We start from the raw sequence: 19,524 nt of genomic DNA on the forward strand, positions 1-19,524 counted from the left end.
TTCCCTTTCAATTTCACTGAAGAGTTTGAGAAGTAGTGGTGTTAGGTCTTCTCTAAATTTCTTGAAGATTTCAGCAGTGAATCCATCATGGCCTGGGCTTTTCTTCACTGATAAGTTTATAATTACATCTTCAATTTCATTTATTGATATTGAGTTATTTAGGATTTTTATATATTCTTGATTCAGCCTTGGTAATTCCTATGTGTCTAGGAATCTGTTCATTTCTTCTGTGTTTTCCATCTTGCTAGAATACAAGTTTTCTAAATAGGTATAGATAGATGATTTTCTGGATTTCTGCAAGGTCTGTTGTGATTTCACCCTTTTCATTCCCAATTACATGGATTTGAGTCTTTTCTTGCTTTTTTTGATAAGGTTGGCTAAGGGTTTGTCAATTTTATTTAATCTTTCAAAGAACCAACTCTTTGATTCATTGATTCTTTGTATTGCATTTTTAACCTCCGGTGCCTTAATTTATGCTCTGATCTTTTTTTTTTTTAATTTTATTTAAAAGGAAAAAGAGAAAAAACAGAACAAAACAAAACAGTGTAAGGGTATAAGTAATACAGAACAACAAAAAGAAAAAACAGTAAGATATCACCAGTTAATAGATTATACACTATCATCTTAGAGACAGTGGTTCAAGTCACAGGATCAAAGCATACAAAGTGGACATTCAAACAGTGAGACTGCAAACAATTGCATTCAATGATCCAATCAAAAACATTAATATGGTCATCTATTTAACATACCTAAACACACTTGCTGATGTATCCTTTAGGGCACTTTTGATCTTTATCATTTTTTCCCTCATATGAGTTTTGGTTTTGCCTGTTCTTCTTTTTCTAGAAGTTTGAGGCTCAACATTAAGTTGTTTATATGTGCTTGCTCTGTTTTCCTGATATGGGTGTTTACTACTATACATTTCTCTCGAGACTACTTTCACGGTGTCTCACAAGTTCTGGAATGTTGTATTGTCACTATCATTGAACTGTAAAAACTGTCTAATTTCTTCTTTAATTTCAACTGTGACCCATTCATTTTTCAGTGGAGTGCTATTTAATTTCCATGTGTTTATGAAGTTCTGGTTTGCTTTGGCATGGATTTCCAATTTTGTTGCACTGTGGTCTGATAGTATACATGGGATAATTTCAGTTCCTTGGAATTTACTTAAGCATGTTGTATGAGTCAGTATATGTTCTATTTTGGAGAATGTCCATGTGCAGCTAAGAAGAATGTGTATTCTGATGTTGTGGGATGGAATACTCTATAGGCATTTACTAAGTCCATTTGCTCAAAAGTTTGATTTAGTTTCACTATTTTGTTACGGTTTTTTTGTCTAGTTGATCTGTTTTTGGTGATAGTGGGGTACTGAGGTCTCCCAATACAATTGTATTGGGGCTTGTTTGACTTTTCATGTCCATTAGTAATTGTTTTATATAGTTGAGTGCACTGGTACTTGTTGCATATATATTTATGATTGTTATTGATTTCTCTTGAACTTTTCCCTCTATGAAGATGCATTAACCTTCTTTATCTCCCTCAATTATCATGGTTTGCTATTCACTTTGTCTGCACATAGAATAGCTTCCCCTCCTTTTTTGTGGGTTCCTGTCACATGGAGTATTATTTTTCATCTTTGACTTTCAGTCTATGAATTTCTTTTTGAATTCAATGTGTTTCTTGTATGCAGCATGTTTTTGGATCTTGCTTCTTGATTCATTCCGCCAGTGTGTGTCTTTTGATTGGTGAATTGAGACCATTAACATTGATGGTTATAACTGATATGTATTGATTTATGCTTGTCATGTTATTTTCCTCTTGTTAGCTCCCCCATTTTGCCCCCTACCTCTAATTGTTTGTCTTCCCAGGTGAATTACTTTTGTTGGGGTTCATGGAGTTGTCCTTATTTTCTCTTTTATGACTGTCCTGCAGAACATTTTGGAGTGCTCGTTTGTGGTCATAAATTTCCTCTGATGCTCTTTGTCATGGAAGTATCTTATTTCTCCATCAATTTTGAAAGATAATTTTGTGGGGTAAATCATTCTGAGTTGAACGTTATCTTCCTTTAGAAGTTGAAGCACTTCACTCCAAGCTCTCCTCGACTTGAGAGTTTGTGCTGAGAAGTCAGCTGTAATTCTGATAGGTTTTCCTATATAAGTGATTTGTTTCTTCTCCCTAACAGTTTTTAACATTCTATTATTGTGTTGAATTTCTGGAAGCTTGAGTATGATATACCTGGATGTAGATTTTTTTGATTATTGCTAATTGGAGTTTTATATGCTTCATTTATTTGCTTGTCAAATTCTTTTTCTCTATCAGTAAAGTTTTATGTCATGATATCTGTGAGCATATTTTAATGTCATTGTGGTATCTCCTGCTTGTTCATTGACTTCAATTAACTTTAGGTTATTCTTCTTTGTCTCATCTAGCAGCTCCTGGATTGGTTTGTGATGATTTCTTGGTATTTTTGAGAAATCTTCCTTTTCCGGGTTACTAACTGCATGCTGTCTTTAATATTAGAGATCCTGTCCCCATGTTGGCCTAATCTGCTTCAGATGTTTTCAGTGGAGTTTTTATTCTCCTGGATATCTGCTTGAATCTGCTTTATGGATTCAATTTCTTTCCTATGCTGAGCTTCCATAATTTACTTAATTCTGTTTTTTTTTTGTCTGTGTCTGTTCTAACATTGCTGAGCATGATGTGTATTTTGAAAATCCCTGTAGTTATTTGAGAGATTATTTCTGACTTCATGTTTTCTAGAGCCTCATTCAATTGCTTTGGTGTTTCCTCTTCAGAGAGACCTGGTGGGGACTTTTGCCTTGTCCCACCACATTACCCGCTGGATTTCCCTTTGGCAAATTGGATATGTGAGGTTGCATTTTGCTTAAGTGTACTCTGATTTTATTTTCTCTCTTTTTTAAAGTTTAGTTCATGAGGTGATGCTTGTAAATTGCCTATAGTGAGTTGATTTATTGGTTGTATTTAGGACTCTTAGCTGATGATTACTTCTTTGAGGTATCTTCCAAGTGTAGCTGGTTTTTGGTTTTTCAGTCTGTTGGAAGATCTTACCTCTTCAGTTTATTGGAGATGAGAAGTTGTTAATAGTTTGGCCTAGTCCCTGGTTCTTTGGCACTCTGCCACCATATTTTCTGTGACCCTTAGCTAAGCTCAGTCATTGATTATTAGGACCAACAGTACCAGCCAGTGCAGTCCTCCATGTCCACCGCTTCCCTCCACTGCTGCATCTCTACAGAGGTCTCTAGAGTCACCAGCCATCACTGTCACTGTGACCATGTGTCTCCAGGTTTGAACAGCTTCTCTTGTGCAGTGAGTCCCATCTCAGGGCGAAGGCACTGCTAGCTACTGCATTCTTCATTGATGTTTTTCCTTTTACTTTCTCTGTGGGATTCAATTCATCCTTCAGATTCCTCCTGGGCCCAGAGGATCCATTTGCTTCCTTGTCTTCTTCATGATGCTGTTATATTCCAGTGACTCTCAGAGAGGCTATTTTCTCTGCTGCCTATTGCTCCACCATCTTCCTGAAAGTCCCTGTAATACCACGGTTTTGAAAAGATTATAAAATGCATTTGTTTGTTTAGAAAATGGCCTTGAAGAGGGCTTGGGCATGCGCTGGTGTTCATGTTCTTAACTCTGGCATGATTGCCTAGTTTTCAAAAATGTAAGTATAGACTTCTGGGAGAACATGGTGGGTAGATAACAGCAGCTACGGAGGCTCTCTGAGTTAGCCAGCTTGGAATCCAGGAATGGTGTGGTGTGAGGAGTCTTAAGCAAGGGGAGATATACCCTGTCAACCCAGGAACAAACTAAGCTGAGAGAAACCAACTGGAAATGCAATCCTGGTGCTATAACTGGAACAGATAAAATCTCAGCACTGAAGCTGGAACCCATGCCTCTGGAAGCTGCGATTTGAATTTCCTGTTGCTGCAGCTGTGTCTGAATTGGCACAGCAGGGAGAGAGACACCAAACCTCTGAGAGTGGGAATCGGTGAACGGAGTTGAGAGTGGGACTGGCGGGGAGCCCTTCATTGACCTGCGGTGAGTGAGAGGAAGGGGGACCCCTCCATAGATAAGGAGGCTCCAACAGAGGACATTATGGGACCTGGCAGACTAGTTGGAACAGAACACTGCAGTGACTTTAGTTGCATATTCCCCTCTCAAGCAGGATTGGTGGGGAGCGCTTGGCCTGGGTAAGTATAGACTTCTGGGAGAACATGGTGGGTAGATGCCGCAGACTAAGACCCAGTAGGCTAGCCCAAACCAGGTCCCAGCCCCTGGTGGTGCACCCTAGCAGTGAAGCCTTTAGTAGGTTGGCTGACCTGGAGGAGCGGGCCCAGCAGAGGCTGCCCAGCTCTGTGTCTCCCTAGTACACTGCAGTGGGTGGGAACACCTAGCTGGTGCAATTCAAACAAACTGTAACTGACAAAGAAAGTAAATTGGCCTCCTATATGTGCCTGTATGGAAGGAACAAAAAGTATGGGAAGAGGGAGCAACAAGAAAGGGTCCTTGGCCCCCAATCCTGAGAACACTGATCCAGGAAAGGTAAATGCAAAGGAGAATGAGGACAGAAAACATGCAATATCAGACATGGCACCAATAGACATAAAGTGATATCTCCGGAGCCTCATAGACGAGTTCAAAAGTGAAGTATTTAATGACCTAAAGCTAGATATAAGTAGAATAGTTACAGAAATGCTAAGTACCGCCCAAGAAAAAACAGATGGTAGAATGGAAGAACAGAAAAAAAGGGGAGAATTGTTTGATGGAGAAAGGAGAGAAAACATAGAATACGTGAAGCAGGTTCAAAGAGATTACCAGGAAACTAAAAACTCTATTGAAAGCTGGCATAACAGCTTGAAAGAAACAAAGGATAGATTATCTGGACTGGAGGACAGATTTGTAATGTGGGAGCATGAAATGAAAAACTTCTTAAAAATAACAAGAAAACAAACAGCAATAATACAAAGGCTTGAAAATGATAAGAGGATCTATAACTTAAGACTAAAGAATGTAAAATAAGAAGTAGGGACACAAACAAATGAACTACAAAGGCTATTCACAGAAATAATCCGGGAGAATTTCCCTAATTTAGCAAAAGGTAAAGATACTCAGATGTGTGAGGCATACAGGACCCCAGCCACCTACAACCCAAACAGAGCTACACCCAGGCATATAATAATCAAAATTCCAGAAATCCAATATAAGAACAGAATATGAAAAGCCATTAGAGACAAGAAACAGATCACTTACAAGGGAACACCCATCAGAATTACAGCAGACTTCTTGGCACAAACCATCAAATCACAAAGAGCATGGGGGGAAATAATTCAAGCTTTGAAAGATAATAACCAGTCAAGATTGATATATCCTGCACAACTGTCCCTAGAAATTGATGGAAAGACAAGGTGCTTCCAGGATAAAGAGGAACTAGGGGAATTTGCAACCACCAACTCAACCCTACAGAGAATACTGCAGGATATTCTAAAAAAGGAAAATACCAAGATTCCAAAAACAGTGGCAGAGAGGCCACAATGAATGGAGCAGAAAGCAAAATGAAGAAGACAAACTGACAACTAATGACAAAAAAGAGCTCAACAGAAATGAGGCAGAGAAGGTTGGATGGTAGGAACAGCTATTTTGGAGAAAATAAGACATCATAATAGCTAGTGCTGATTTAATATCATCTTGTTTTGAAGTCCCATCAAGCTTTTGTTCTTCTGTCTCCATCAGTTTTAACATGTTGTGTCTTATTGGATTTTATTATATGTGATAATATAAACAAAAGCTTTTATAGACAAGGAGATTATACAGAAACCATTGTTCATTTTCTGTTAGTTGATTCTAAATACCCTGTAATATTGTCATTATCTTGAATGGTTTTACATTGTCTTGATATGTTTGATGCTACAGTATAAGAAGTTATACTCAAAGATTTCAAGGAAAGAGACACTATGGTAACTACTTTTATGTCAGGATATCTGGTGGTGAAACACCATTTTGCTTAAATGGTTATGTTTTGTTTGACCTGTGCTGTTTTGTTATGTCCTCTTTTATCTCAATCTCCTTTATTATTATTTACTTTTTTATTTTTATGTTTTTAATGAAGGGAAAAATAAAAAAATAGCTGGATATATTATAGTAACCCACTTTGATTTCCTATTAACTTGATTTGAAACCTTATATTGCTCTCACCATCTTGTTTTGACTGATTTTCCTCTATTCTGTTTTGCTTGATACTACCAAGTTTGAGAGTATAGGCAACAACTATGAAGACAGTAAGATTCATTATGACGCCCATTCTGGTTTGACTATTATCTTCTTTTGAAGTTCTGTAATGTCTCCATGTTTTGGTTTTATTCTTTACTGTTTTGTTCAATTTTATTATAACTGATGATATGAGCAGTTATTTTTAAGATAGCAAGAGGCATTATGGTAAGCAATGTTGATCACCTTGTATTTTGTTTTTACAGTATGTATTATGTCCATCCTTTTGATTTGAGTGACTCTGTTTTGCTATGTCACATTTGGTTTTACTCTCTTCAAAAAAAGTAATCAGAACTGTGGGAGTAATAAAACCCAAAATGTGTAATTGTCATTGTATAAAAGAGAGGAAAAGAAAGTGCTCTAAAGGATGTAACTGCATGTATATTTAAGCATGTAAGATAGATAACCATATTACTGAGTTTTGTAGGATCATTGAACAGAGCTGTTTGCAATCTCACTGTTTGAATGTCCACTTTATATGTTTTAATTTTGTAACTTGAACAACTATTTCTAAGATGACAATATGTAATCTATTAACTAATAATTTCCTACTGTTTATTTTCTCTGAAATTTTGTATAACTTGTACCCTTTTTCTGTTTTTTTCTTTTTCTCCTTAAACAAAATTTAAAAAAAAGTAAAAAATGTAAGTATAGCAACAGGATTTTTTTTTGATTTGAGATCAAGTGTGGTAAAGCTTAGGAAATGTGCCTACTGATTATGTTGTTGTTTTTTATATAGTTGAAATATGTTAATACATAAAAATATTTCTGTTTCTTATCTTTCAGACTAGTTTTCTGCAGCCAGCTTATACTTTAGGCTGACATCCCTTAAGAAAGATTGTGATAGTCAAAAGTGGAGGATTTAAAACAGCTCTAATTCTCTACTCTAAGAGAAAAAGATCAGTAAGGAAAAGTTGGCATTCTCCAAAGATGTAAGAATCCTGTAATCATGTGGTTTGTTTAGTAATTAGATGAGGACATTCACATTGAAATTCTCATACAAGATTTTTTGTCTTGGGTTTGGCAATAAATTGTGCAGATTGTCAAACTGTTCCCACTCATACTTTCACCTGTAAAGATGATTCTTTAAGGACTTGATTTTGTGTTCACTTTTTATTGGGAGGAGAATTTCCATATGGGTAGAAAACTCATGAATATTTGCCTATTTCTGGTATTGACTCTGTAAGATAACTTAAAAACTTTGAGAAATTCCATACTTTGTTCTACATAATTTAATCTTAAACTGTGAGAAAGTTTCAGAAATTAAGAAAAGGTTTTTCTTAGGAATGCCCTGACTCTGAAGAAATGCCCCAAATGCCTTTGAGACAAAACGCCGGTGGGAAACCAAAGAACCAATCTGGTCAGCAAGACATGTTCAGGCTGGTGCCAGGTTCCTGTGGAGTAAGGTGACCTTACTTAAGCAGAACCAAGGGAAGAGAAGGTGATTTTTACCTCACTCAGCTTACCTTGGAAACTCGTTTATGCCTCTGTACCAGAATAATTATATTTGTCCTTCTTCTTATGTCTCAAATGGATGGTATGGATGATGGTAAATTACATGACTGGGAAAAAGGATTAAGGAGTTTGCCATCAGGAATCAAAGCTGAAGCTCAAAGATACCAGAAAGCCTACCTGCCCTTTTGGAAGAGCAGCAGGGCTGAGGGAACCTTTACCATTCCCTGGTTTTGGTGGCTGTTACTGATGTTAACTTTTTTGTTTACCCCTGATGATTAGTAACCTGGTTTTAGAACCTGTGAATTCAGGGGCTGGGGATTTAGCTCAGTGGCATAAACACCTGTCTTGCAATCAGGCCGTCTTGAGTTTGATCCTTGGTACTGATTAAAAAAAAAAAAGAACCTGTGAATTTGTCTTCAGGATTGTCAAAGAGGTGGGTGGAGAAGACATTGGGGGACTTATGATTACTAGAGGGGAAGGACAGGGAAGAGCAGACTTGGTGATGATTTTGGGAAGGACCCACGGGGTGATTTCCAGGAAGTCTTAGAAGCTCTTCTAACATTGCTTAATGGACTCATTGGGTTGTTTTGTAGAATTTTAAAGTGGAGGTCACTCTCAGCAGTTAATCTAATTTCTTCTTTTGCCTCAAACAGACATATGGTAACAGACTGCAGGCTGGCAATCTTGTTATAGTATGTTATCACAGCATTTTCCCTCCAAAGCATGGCCAGTGGCAGGTTCACCTGGGGAGTCAAGTAAATATTGCTAGTAGATGTGTTGAAGAAGTTAATGCAATAGGGTATTTGAATGGTGGTTGTAGCTGAAGCCCACCCTGCTTTGTATAGGTTGAATTTTAATACATTGTCTACATTTGTGGTGATATTGTTACAGGGGTGATATCAGAGCCTACAGATATGATTTAAAGGATATATTATAACTCTCAACCTGTTAGATGTCTAATGTGCTGAGTTCATGTTCTCTGAAGATTGAAGAATGAATTCTAGGAATGATGGAGGTTATGAGTAGGAAGATATTTATTGAGAGATAGAAAGCTCTGTCAGAGGAACAGGTGTGGGGCTGAATGGGTTGCCTGAAGACCCCACTTTACAGGGATATATTATAGAGCAATACCCATGCAGGTAGAGTGTGAGTTACAGCTCTGCTTTGTCAATAAGATTATAAGTATAGCTGCTTAGGAAATATTGATCCAATGGAGAAGCAAGTCATGTAATGAATGGGCATGGACAATACAAAGACTTTTTTTTTAGAAATGATGGATCTGGAGGTCTTGGTAACCTAGTAGGGTGACTGATGTCTATCTAGGATTTATTAGGACTGATATTTGTCCTTTGAAGAAACAAAGAGGCCTGATCATCCCAATCTTTATCTTGAGGCCTGGTCTCCAATACATGTGGCTTTGGCCAGTTGAAATGTGTTTTACCTTTGATTTGACTCTGGAAGGCCTCACCCTATCTGACTGCCTATAATATTTTTGCCTAGTTTAGCTGTCTATGATAATATTTATTTCTATATTTCCATAGTGAAGGTGGGGACCAGGTTGCAGATTTTATTTTATTTTTGGTAGTGCTGGGGGATGGAGCAGAGAGCCTTGTGTGAGTTAAGCAAATGCCTTACCACCAAACTGTATCCTCAGCTCAGCATTGCAGATATTTTAAAGGATATGGCAAAACCTGATTTTGTTATCCTTTTGTCCTTCGTGCCCACATCGAGGCTGTAGCAGAGTCAGTCTTTGGATATTTGAGTTTAGGACTTTTGGAATCACCTTTCTACGTGTGGAGGTCCTCCTCCAGGTGCAGGAGTGTCCACTGCTTATCTAACACCCAGGGAAATGGGCTTGACCGGGACAATATGGAGAGCTTACTACATAGCCCTGGAGACCGGTAGGTGGAATAAATTGGTGTTTGCTGCCAACCTAAGGAGTCCAGAGGCTGACTGCTTGGCTGCTCAATGGTGATCCTTCCCTGGGATCAGCTTGCACTGTTGGGTGTTTCCTTTGCAACATGGTAGGCCACTCAGAAGAGGGAACTGGAGTATAGTTATTTTAATTCCCACCCAATAGCCCTGCTGGAGAGGCTAGGGCTCCTCAACAGAAGAACTAGAGTCTTGCTCCTGGGAGTCTGTTCACATTGGAAAGGCTAGGGCAAGCCGCTGAACTAGAGAAGCATTCCCCAGGAACAAAAACTGCATGTAAAAATCTCTAGCTGAAGCTGGTGTTTCCTTAGTTCAGATATCTATCTGTAATAATATTCTTGGATGGATTCTATAACCCAAGTTCCCTAGTGGCAAGTGAAAGAGTAACTGAATCTGCAGTTAGGAATGGGATGTGTACTACAGGCTAAGCATTCCTAAACTGAAAATCTGAAAATCTCAAAAGCCCAATGCTCTTTAAACACTGACATGCTACCACAGTGGGAAATTCCACCGATGACCTCTTGTGAGGAGTCATAGCCAAGGTGCAAGTGCACTAAAAAACAGTGCATAAAGTTACCTTCAGGCTCAGCTGTAAAATGTAAATGAGATGCAAATGATTTCCTGTTTAATTTGAGTCTTGTTCCCAAGATATCTAATTATGCATATTCAAATATTCCAAAATCCAAGGAAATGTGAAATTATAAAACTTCTTGTCCCAAACATACTGGATTAGTAACAGATGGCATGGTTGTACAGTTGTTGTCTAACTCCACTTCAGTATGAAGTAGTGAAAGGAAACTTCTTCCTCCTCAGCTGTTTCTGTCTTGGGGATATGTTCCTTAAAATCTTTTTCTTTATTTTATCTATCATTTATTTACTGCATATTCTTTCTCCCTCTCTCTTTCTTTCCTTTCCTTCCTCCCTTCTTTCCTTCTTTTTTGACTGTTTTGGATACAGCGATGCTGGTATTGAATTCAAGATCTTTATGCCTTAGCCTCTTGAGAGTTGAGGTTACTGATATATACCAACTTGTCCAGATTTTTCAGCAAATATTTCTTGAACGCTGTTATGGCTTATATATAAATATCTCCCCAAAGCCTCATGTGCTTATCAGTGGGGCTTTTGGAAGTGACAGGATTATGGAAGTGTGATAGTAGATTACTCCACTGATTGGTTTAGTTTAGTTCTGGATGTCAGTGATGGGTTTACTGAAGAGGGAAGACCCATCCTGGGTGTGGGTAGCATCAACAAGTAAGCTTGTAGCATGAATGGAAAAAAAAAAATAGGAAAGGGAGGGTATCACTGCCTTTTGCCTGGCCTGCCACAGACTATTTTTTCTCTGCCATGCCACCCCACCTTGGAGCCAGCTAACTATGTGTTATGGGCAGAAAAATGACGGACTCCAAAAAATTAGAAAAAGCGCTTTATTAGCTGAACTCAGCAGCAGCACTGTCCCAGAAAAGCAGCCAGGGAAGTGTGCCCCCAGCCAGGGGCTGCAGGGAATTATAAAGAAGCCAGCCACAAGGGGAGGAGTCAGGGTCTTAGGATCAGTTTGTCTCCATAAAAGGTAATTTGGTTTAGATTTACAGGAACCAGGGAGGTGGAACGAGCAGTTACAGGAACCAAGGAGGCAGGGAGGGGTTACATGGTGGGGATGTTGCAAGGTTGCAACTTAGCTGGCAATTACACAAGTTTTACAGGAAGAGAACAAGTTATAGTAAGTACAGCACATTTTGGGTTTTTGAGCTTATGCACTGAAACATCTATAGACAGTGAGCTAAAATAAACCTTTCCTCCTTTAACTTGTAGGTGTTGGGTACTTTGTCCAGCAGTGAGAGAGTAAATTCCTGTGTGCCATGCTGATAGTGTTTATAGTTCCTGTGTGCCATAAAGAATTTTGATTAAGAGTGATTTTAAGAAAACTTAGGAAAAAACCTAGTAATGACTTCTAAAAGGTCCCTGTGTATGCTTCATGGAAGCTGGATACTGATGGGCAAAAACGGAGACTGCCAAGGAGCCCACTTTCCTACTCCCATTAATGAACCATGACTTGGTTACTTTTTCCCTTATTGCTGGGACAAAATAGCCTGATGCCCAAAATTAGGGAAGGAAAGGCTTGTTTATCTTACAGTTTTGGAGGTTTCAGTCCATAATCAGCTGGCTTGAAGGCAGGGTGGCATGGCACCAGGGCAACACTTCAAGGCAGCAGCCAGAACAAAATAGGTGGGAAACAAGCCTCTTTTCCTGCCTTATACTGTACACTGGCACTCACAAAATCTCCTTGCCCAACTCTTGCACAGGATGAGGGTTTACGAAGTAAGAACCCTGACTCCTTGCTGAGTCTTTCAGTAAAACTTCTAAACTGCCCAAGTTGACACAATGAATCGACTACAACCAAGCCTAGGAGGTGGTGTCCATCAGAATGTGGAGAAGAGGCTATGTTTGGTGATGGACTGAGTAGGGAGAGTTATGAGGAAAAAGGAAGAAATTAATAATGACACTGGGGTTTATGATGTAAAGAAATGGGTAGGTTGTTTACTGAGATGAAAGTAGACTGTGGCATGAGAGAATGACCAGGTTTTACTATAGATAGCTAAATTATTTAGAAATATTATAGGCAGTCAGACAGGGCTGGGTCGAGGGGTCATTGCAAGAGACAACTGTGGCCATAGGAGGAATCCTTGAAGGTCAGGCCTCAGGACAAAGAGCAGTGACTACACCCATATATTTTCCCTGGGGATGAAAAGCAGTGGTTGACATTCTAAATGGGCATTAATCACTTTAGGTGGAGGATCAGAACCTTCTTAACTCACCCCTTTCAGAAAAGTCCTTGTTTGTCTCACGTGTGCTTGCTGTGGACTGCTTCCCAGTTTGATCCCCTTTTAATATTACCCAAGGACTCTGTTCATACTCTTACTGGTTGACCATAGTTTTGTCCCACCTCATACCCACCTTGTGGTTTCCCACAGGGTCAACAGTAACTAGGCGACTACACTTGTAATCTTATTGGTTAATCATAATTTTATACCACCTTACACCTGACTCATCTCATGGTTTTACTCTATAAAACTCTCTTGAGAAGTGAGTTTCTTGGGGCCACCCACTCAGGACTCCCTTTTGTTCCTCCTAGAAGCTTTCTGTCAATAAATACTTATAGGTAAAATATTGGGGCAAAAGACTAATTTTGTCCTCAAGGTGCATAAACATGGGTCTGTCAGACCTACATTTATTCTTTAGAATATTTCTAATGATGAATGATTAATTTAAATTTTATGAGTTTTATTATATTAAACAATGAGTACTTAACAGAAAAATCACAAAAATAAAGTATTGAGTTTTTAATAGTTTTGAGTTTTTTATATAAAAGCATCAAAATTTTCAACATAAGTTGTTTTAAAGTACAAACTCTAAAAACAAATAGCAGATTGCTGGGGATTTAGCTCAGTGGCATAAGAGCCTTCTTGGCAAGCGCGAGGTCATGAGTTTGATCCCTGGTCAAAAAAGAAAAAGAGTAGTAGAAATAAGTTCTCATACGAACTACAATGAAAATAACAACAGCATTTTACAAAAATAATTTTTACTTTAATTATCACACCCATGGAAGTGTGCACACATGACAACAGCACATTGTACACACATGACATTTACAATGGCAGCACCTGCCTTTTGCTTTCCTGGCTTTTTTGTAGGAGATACTTGACATTTGAAGGGTTTTGTTATTTTTTTCAGGAGATTCTTACTATATTATACAGTGCATCATTATCAGGAACATAAAACATCCATAAAATAAAATGTTAAGTTCTTAATATGTATTGTGCATTTAGAATGGACATCAACATTTTCACATCTGTTGTGTGTGTATTTGCTTACAAAAACCTAAAGATAACATCAGAAATAAATTCCTATGTGAACTACAGTGAAAATACCAATGGAAATCTACCACAAAAATAAGCTTTGCTTCAATTCACACCCAAGATGGTCTTCATATATGATAACTGTGTGTTTCATGCACAGGCCTCGCTTACACTGACAGCATGTGTGCTTAGTTTTTCTTTCCTACACGGCAGTCTTGTCACTGCTCTTCTTTTCCTGTTGTTGGGGGCTCACCACAATTCTGTACAACATGAACTTAGGAGAGAAACAAGATGTCAATAAAATAAAATGTGAAATGTGTAGTGAGTTCTTAAAATAGACATCAACATTTTCACATCAGCTGTGGATTTGCTTACAAAACCTAAAAGATAACATCAAAAATAAAAACATATGTGAACTGTAGGATAAACACAAAAGTCCTCCACAGGAATAAGCTTTGACTCAACTCCCACACTCAAGGCAGTCTTCTCACATGATAATTGTGTGTTCCATACACAAGTTATCACTTGCACTGACTGCACGTTTTGTTTATCTGTACTTTCCTGTAGGGCACAGGTGACATCTTTTTTGTTTTCCTATTGCCATAGTAGGTCTTTGTATTGCTGTGCTGGCTGTTCACTTGTCAGCTCACCAGTGCATTCTACAATATTTTGCATAATTCCCTGGGCAGAAACATTTTGTTTTTCCTCTGCTGTCAATGATCTCTTATGAACTCCAGCCCAATTCTCTAAGAAAATTTCTCTGTGATATTCTGCACTTGTAATTTCCTTTATAAACTATCAAACTAGGCCACAAATTTAGGATTAAGACACCATTGGCCAATGCTTTGTGTTTCAAATAACGCCATAGCTGCTGCATCAACAACGTCTACTCCACCTTTGGTTTTGTTGTGGAAAGTTTCCATCTCTGGCATCTGTTTTGTGGCTATTTCCCTATCAACATTTCTATCATGGTGCAGTGTTGACATCAGCAGTACCAGTTTGATTTTCTTTGCCATACATGAGGCCAATGTTATACCTTTCTGAAATCCAAAGATTGTACTATACAATTCTGTTTTGAAATTGCAACATTTCATTTGGAATTTCTGCTTTATTCCTGCATAATTTCTGTGCTAGTTAACAAATGTGCTGTTAGCAAATGTACCATCAATTGGAAACTGGTAAACCAGTTTTCGAATGTCACATTCCAATTAGGTTGACGATGGGAGCAGCAAGTCTGTTCACAACATCATTTGTTTTATTACTGTATGAATGAGGACTTGATAGTAGAGTTCCAGGATAAAAGTCTAAATTGAAAGCATAGGCCAGGCATGGTGGCACATGCTTGTAATCCCCGCACTCAGGAGGCTGAAGCAGGAGGATTGCTATGAGTTCAAGGTCATCGTGGGCTACAAAGTGAGTTCAAGGCCAGCCTGAACTGCACAGTGAGACCCTGTCTCAAAAAAGACAAAAAATAAAAATAAATTGAAAGCTTATCTTCACATCTACAAGGGCATAGCTTTTTATGCCATATTTGACCCATTGCTTTTCCATAAGTCTTTTACATTCCTGTGATCACCATGAGAAATCTGTGCTAACTCCAGCAGACCTATGAGAGATTTCAGTTCTGCCAGTGAGGTGTCACAATAAATACACTGTTAAATATGGCTGGCTATTGGTGCATGTGCAATGTTCTACTTGATTTTTTGCCTTTGTATATTTCATGTAGCATCTTGTCTGTTACAATCCCCAACACTGAATGGCACTGCTGTGTCATTCTGCCCAATAGATTTCACCCCTGCTAAGACTTCACTATATTTTTCAGAACTAGTTCTAACATTGAATCAGTCCACTTGGTTATGTGGCCTTTTTTCAACATTTCTACTAGTCAAATATATACTCACATTGCTACTTTCTTCATCATCTGAATCAAGGAGGTCTGCATTCTCTTGTCTGTATCAGTCAATTCTTGCTCTATTCACTGTCACAGGAACTTTGGCTTAGATGGGCAGTGTCATCATCATCAAAGTCATCATCATCATCATCATAATCATCATCATCATCCACACACACCACCCTTCTATAGTGAAAGCACATATTTTGCTACCTTTATCATCTGTGTATGAGTAATCTGATGATTGACTTTTGATCTCCTCTAAAACTTGCAAACCTGGTTTTTCATGTGCCATTATACTGAATTGGGCTACTTCCACCAGAAAAAAAATCCTAGAGTGATGTGGATCTGTTGGACCCTCTGAGTGCTTGAGTAACATACTTAAAACCAGTTAGATAGAATATAAGGTGGGTACAAATCCTATTTTGCCACTTTTGCACACATGCATACTCCTTGCCATTCATCATACCAAATGGGTAAGCACATAGGGGCTTCCTGTATCCTTCAGAGAAAATTACTGGGATGCACAACAGGCTACTATAATGCTAAAGTACAAATTTACAGTAGAAAATTAAGCAAATTTCATTACTTTATTTTAAATATACGTAATGATCACATTCATCACACAGCACTTCCTTCCATTGAATAGGAAAGTACTGGTGGGGGAAGCCAAAGCGCATAGGCATAAGCTATTTAATGAAGACATTTCTAGAAGAACTAAGGAGAAATTACTCTAGAAAATACATAATTTCTGTTTCTTTAAGTATCAACTGTTAAGAGCAGTTTCATAAACCACTGGCTAATATTTGAAGACAAATAAAAAGTTAAATTGCAATGTTTCCATCACAGCTGTTTCCTGAAGGAACCTCATAGCCTCACTGTTAACCAGGACCTGTGTTACTGGGGGATGGTGGAGCAGATGGGGTCCACGTTCTTGTGTTTGCTGAGCCACGCATTATAAACACAGAAAATGGCCAGTGAAAAGCAGAGACATTTATTGAAGACTTGGTAAGATATGCTTAGGGCAGGTCCATGCTGACAACAAATATGAAAGGAATGGGAAAGTGTGCCAGGATAACAGGAAAGTAAAAGACACTGTACACAGATAAATCAGGCTTTCAAAATTTAAAGGATATGCACCCCAGCCTGGGTTCCTCCCATGGGGTTTCTAGGTAAGATGGATAGAATGATGAATAGGGTGTTGAGTCAGAGCAGGGGGCATTTAACGTGCATGCCTGTCTCAAAATTCACTCTGATCTTAATTATATGTCTGAGATGAGATGCATATTTCTGACTCATATAATAAGGTCTGAGTAGGGGAAAGGTAACTGAAGATCAAGGCAGGAGATCCAATACCATATGCTCTTGCCTAGACTTTCAAAGTTTTATTGGGTGTTTGTTACAGTATTTTCTGTCTTTCTTAGATGAGTGGAAGGAGGAGTGACTGTAGGGTGCTCCCCAACTCAAATGGGTGAAGGGGAGTGTTTTCCTTGGCCCAGTTGTTTTACCTGAGCTACCTGGGTTGGTCAGTATTCATTCAAGGACAAATATTCTCTGGTCATGAGTACTGTGGCTAGAAAAGTCAAGAGAGAAATTTAGACCAACTTTATTGTACTGGTCCCACAGTTTTCACTGTAAATTCTACAGTCACAGTGGAAGACAGAAGCTATGTATCACAGCAGAATAATGTGGATGCAGACTATCTTTCGCAGACACTCATTTGGAATTTAATCCTGGAATTTCTTTTGGACCTCATTAGATTTTATAATTTTATATTTTCCTGTCTTTTAGTGGTTATTTTCTGTCTGAGCTTTGTGTTCTTGATGAATTCTCATTTTTACAGAAAACAAAACTCTATTGAGGATGAGATCTTGTTACAGCAATTTTTACCAGTGTCCCACTCCAGAGAGTGGAGTGATCCAGCCTTTCTAAGCCAGCTGGCCCAGTGGAGTTCCATGCTCCAAATGCTGAGCCCCGAGAGCGGGCTGGGAGAGGAGATGCATAGAGCTGTGACAGGAAAGCGTGAGCAGACAGGTTTACAACTTAACATGTTTAGGCGGCTTTGGTGAGTGAGATAACTGGGAGGTGCAGGACAGGAAGAAATGGGCACAGCAAGGTACAGAAACTGCTCTAAACTTGTGGTTAAAACAGGACCAAGTGAGAACACAGCTTTATCTGACAGATGGGGCTTGGAAGGTTCTTGCCCTAGTATAAATTACTGTACAATTATGGTGGTGGTCTAACGTGGCAGAAGGCCAAAGTGGGAACATCTACCACTTCCTCCTCTTCTTCAGCCCTAATTGCAACTCCCCTTCCCAGCTGCACGCAAAGGGAATTCCAATCTGCTCCTCACATGTCATCAGTACCTGCCCCATGCACCACTTCAGTCAGAGGTCATATAACCCTCTGTATCTGGTCAAAGGAGACGGCCCAGCCGCCATGGGTAGTGTGCCCCTTCCCACGTTCTCAACTCAATAAACCTGTTCATTTTGTACTTTTATTTCTGTATTATGCCAGAGTACTTTAACAGGGCTCAGAGCTAGGTCTTGGGAGAGGAGGGAGTTTCAGGCTGGGCTATTTTTCCATCTCAATCTTAGAGTAAGAACAGAGACTTAGCAGGTCATCGAAAGTTCAGTCTTTTCTGCATCCTCTCTCTTCCCTTTATTTCTGGAAGGAAAAAGAGAATGGAAACAGTTTTTGTTAGGTAGGCTATTAATGTTTCCCTTAGATGTGTGCAGGAGCCAGGACCTTCAATTGTAGGCTTGAAGTTTACTCTGTGGCTTATGGCCAGCTGTTCATATCTGGGTTTTCAGATTCTGAGTTTAAAATAAGAAAAGTAATTCCTTTCTTCCCTGGGATGGGGATAGAGATGAATTAATTTGTTATTTGCAATATGATTTGAAGAATAAAAGGACTTTCTAGAAACAATAAACATCATTATAACTACAACTTCTGTATTTATAAGCAAATAACACCTTTGAGGCTATCTATACATCAAAAATAGTGCAGAGACTTGCCCATGCTCCAGGTGATTTAATGAATGTAGATGGCTGTAGGGCATGGTTCATTATGTAAAGTGTTTTGCACTTTACATAATGTGAAAGAGGATGTAGTCTAGAATAAACCAGTTTCTCTGTCTTCCCTGTTCACCAGAATTAAGTGACAGTTAAATCTCTAATCTTACTGTGTAGATGCAACTTCTCTGACTATAGCGCATGGCTTTAGATTTTATTTTATTTTTTGAGACAGGGTTCTGTATGTAATTCAGGCTGAGCTTGAACTCACTGTGTGGCCCACATTGGCCTTGAACATGCTGCAATCCTCCTGCCTCAGCTTCCTGAGTGCTGCAATTACAGGTGTGCACTACCACACCTGGTTAGTTTTTATTTTTAAAATAAGAGTACTGTAGTCAGTTCTACAGACTTTGTGAAGTGCTACCAGGGTTAAGGTTGCCAGATAAAATAGGGAGTGCTGAGACCCATGCAACTCAAAATGTGTTTGGGGGAGGCAGGTAGGATGGTGAGAGGTTGAGAAAAACAAAGAGACTAAAGCTGGGGTCAGGTGGCGACTCTCTCCTGTGGGAGGAAAAGAATTGCCTCTTCACTGTAGGTGTGTTTATTTGTGTCTTTTAGCAACTTTAATGTCATATGCTCCCCCATTGTCCTAGCAACCCACTGTTCAGATTGTGTTGGGGCTAGGTATTTTCTGGGTTGAAGCAGCTTCTTTATGTGGCTTGGCCCAGGTGCTCTTTGTTCTTGAGACTGCTATGCCCATCATTGCGTGTGTGGTCAATTTCCAGCTTCAGGGGCTCCCAACAAAGGAGAGTCATTTTAAATTTTCAATTCTTATAAACAACACAATGTTTTGGTGTATGTGTGTTCCACACAATAGCATAATATAGAACTAAATTAGACTGATATAGGAATCAGCCCTGCACATGGTACAGGGGAAACACAACTTCCAACCTGCTTGATGTGAGGTACACCAAGTCCACATTTCCCAAAGTCAAAAGAGAATCTAAGCGACAATGAAGGTTAAGAGTAGGACATTTTTGAGAGAGAGAGAGAGAGAGAGAGAGAGAGAGAGAGAGAGAGTCTCCTGAGAGGCAGG

The 19,524-nt window shown here is 39.0% G+C and overlaps 1 pseudogene; it reads right to left on the minus strand.

Annotated features, from left to right (window-relative positions):
* LOC100725496 (small ribosomal subunit protein eS1-like) overlaps positions 1-19,524 on the minus strand; it is a 69,710-nt pseudogene that overhangs the window by 8,539 nt on the left and 41,647 nt on the right.

Source organism: Cavia porcellus, unplaced genomic scaffold (assembly GCF_034190915.1).
Source record: "Cavia porcellus strain 051 isolate PalLab524CR breed Dunkin Hartley unplaced genomic scaffold, mCavPor4.1 scaffold_2, whole genome shotgun sequence".
Taxonomy (NCBI): Eukaryota; Metazoa; Chordata; class Mammalia; order Rodentia; family Caviidae; genus Cavia; species Cavia porcellus.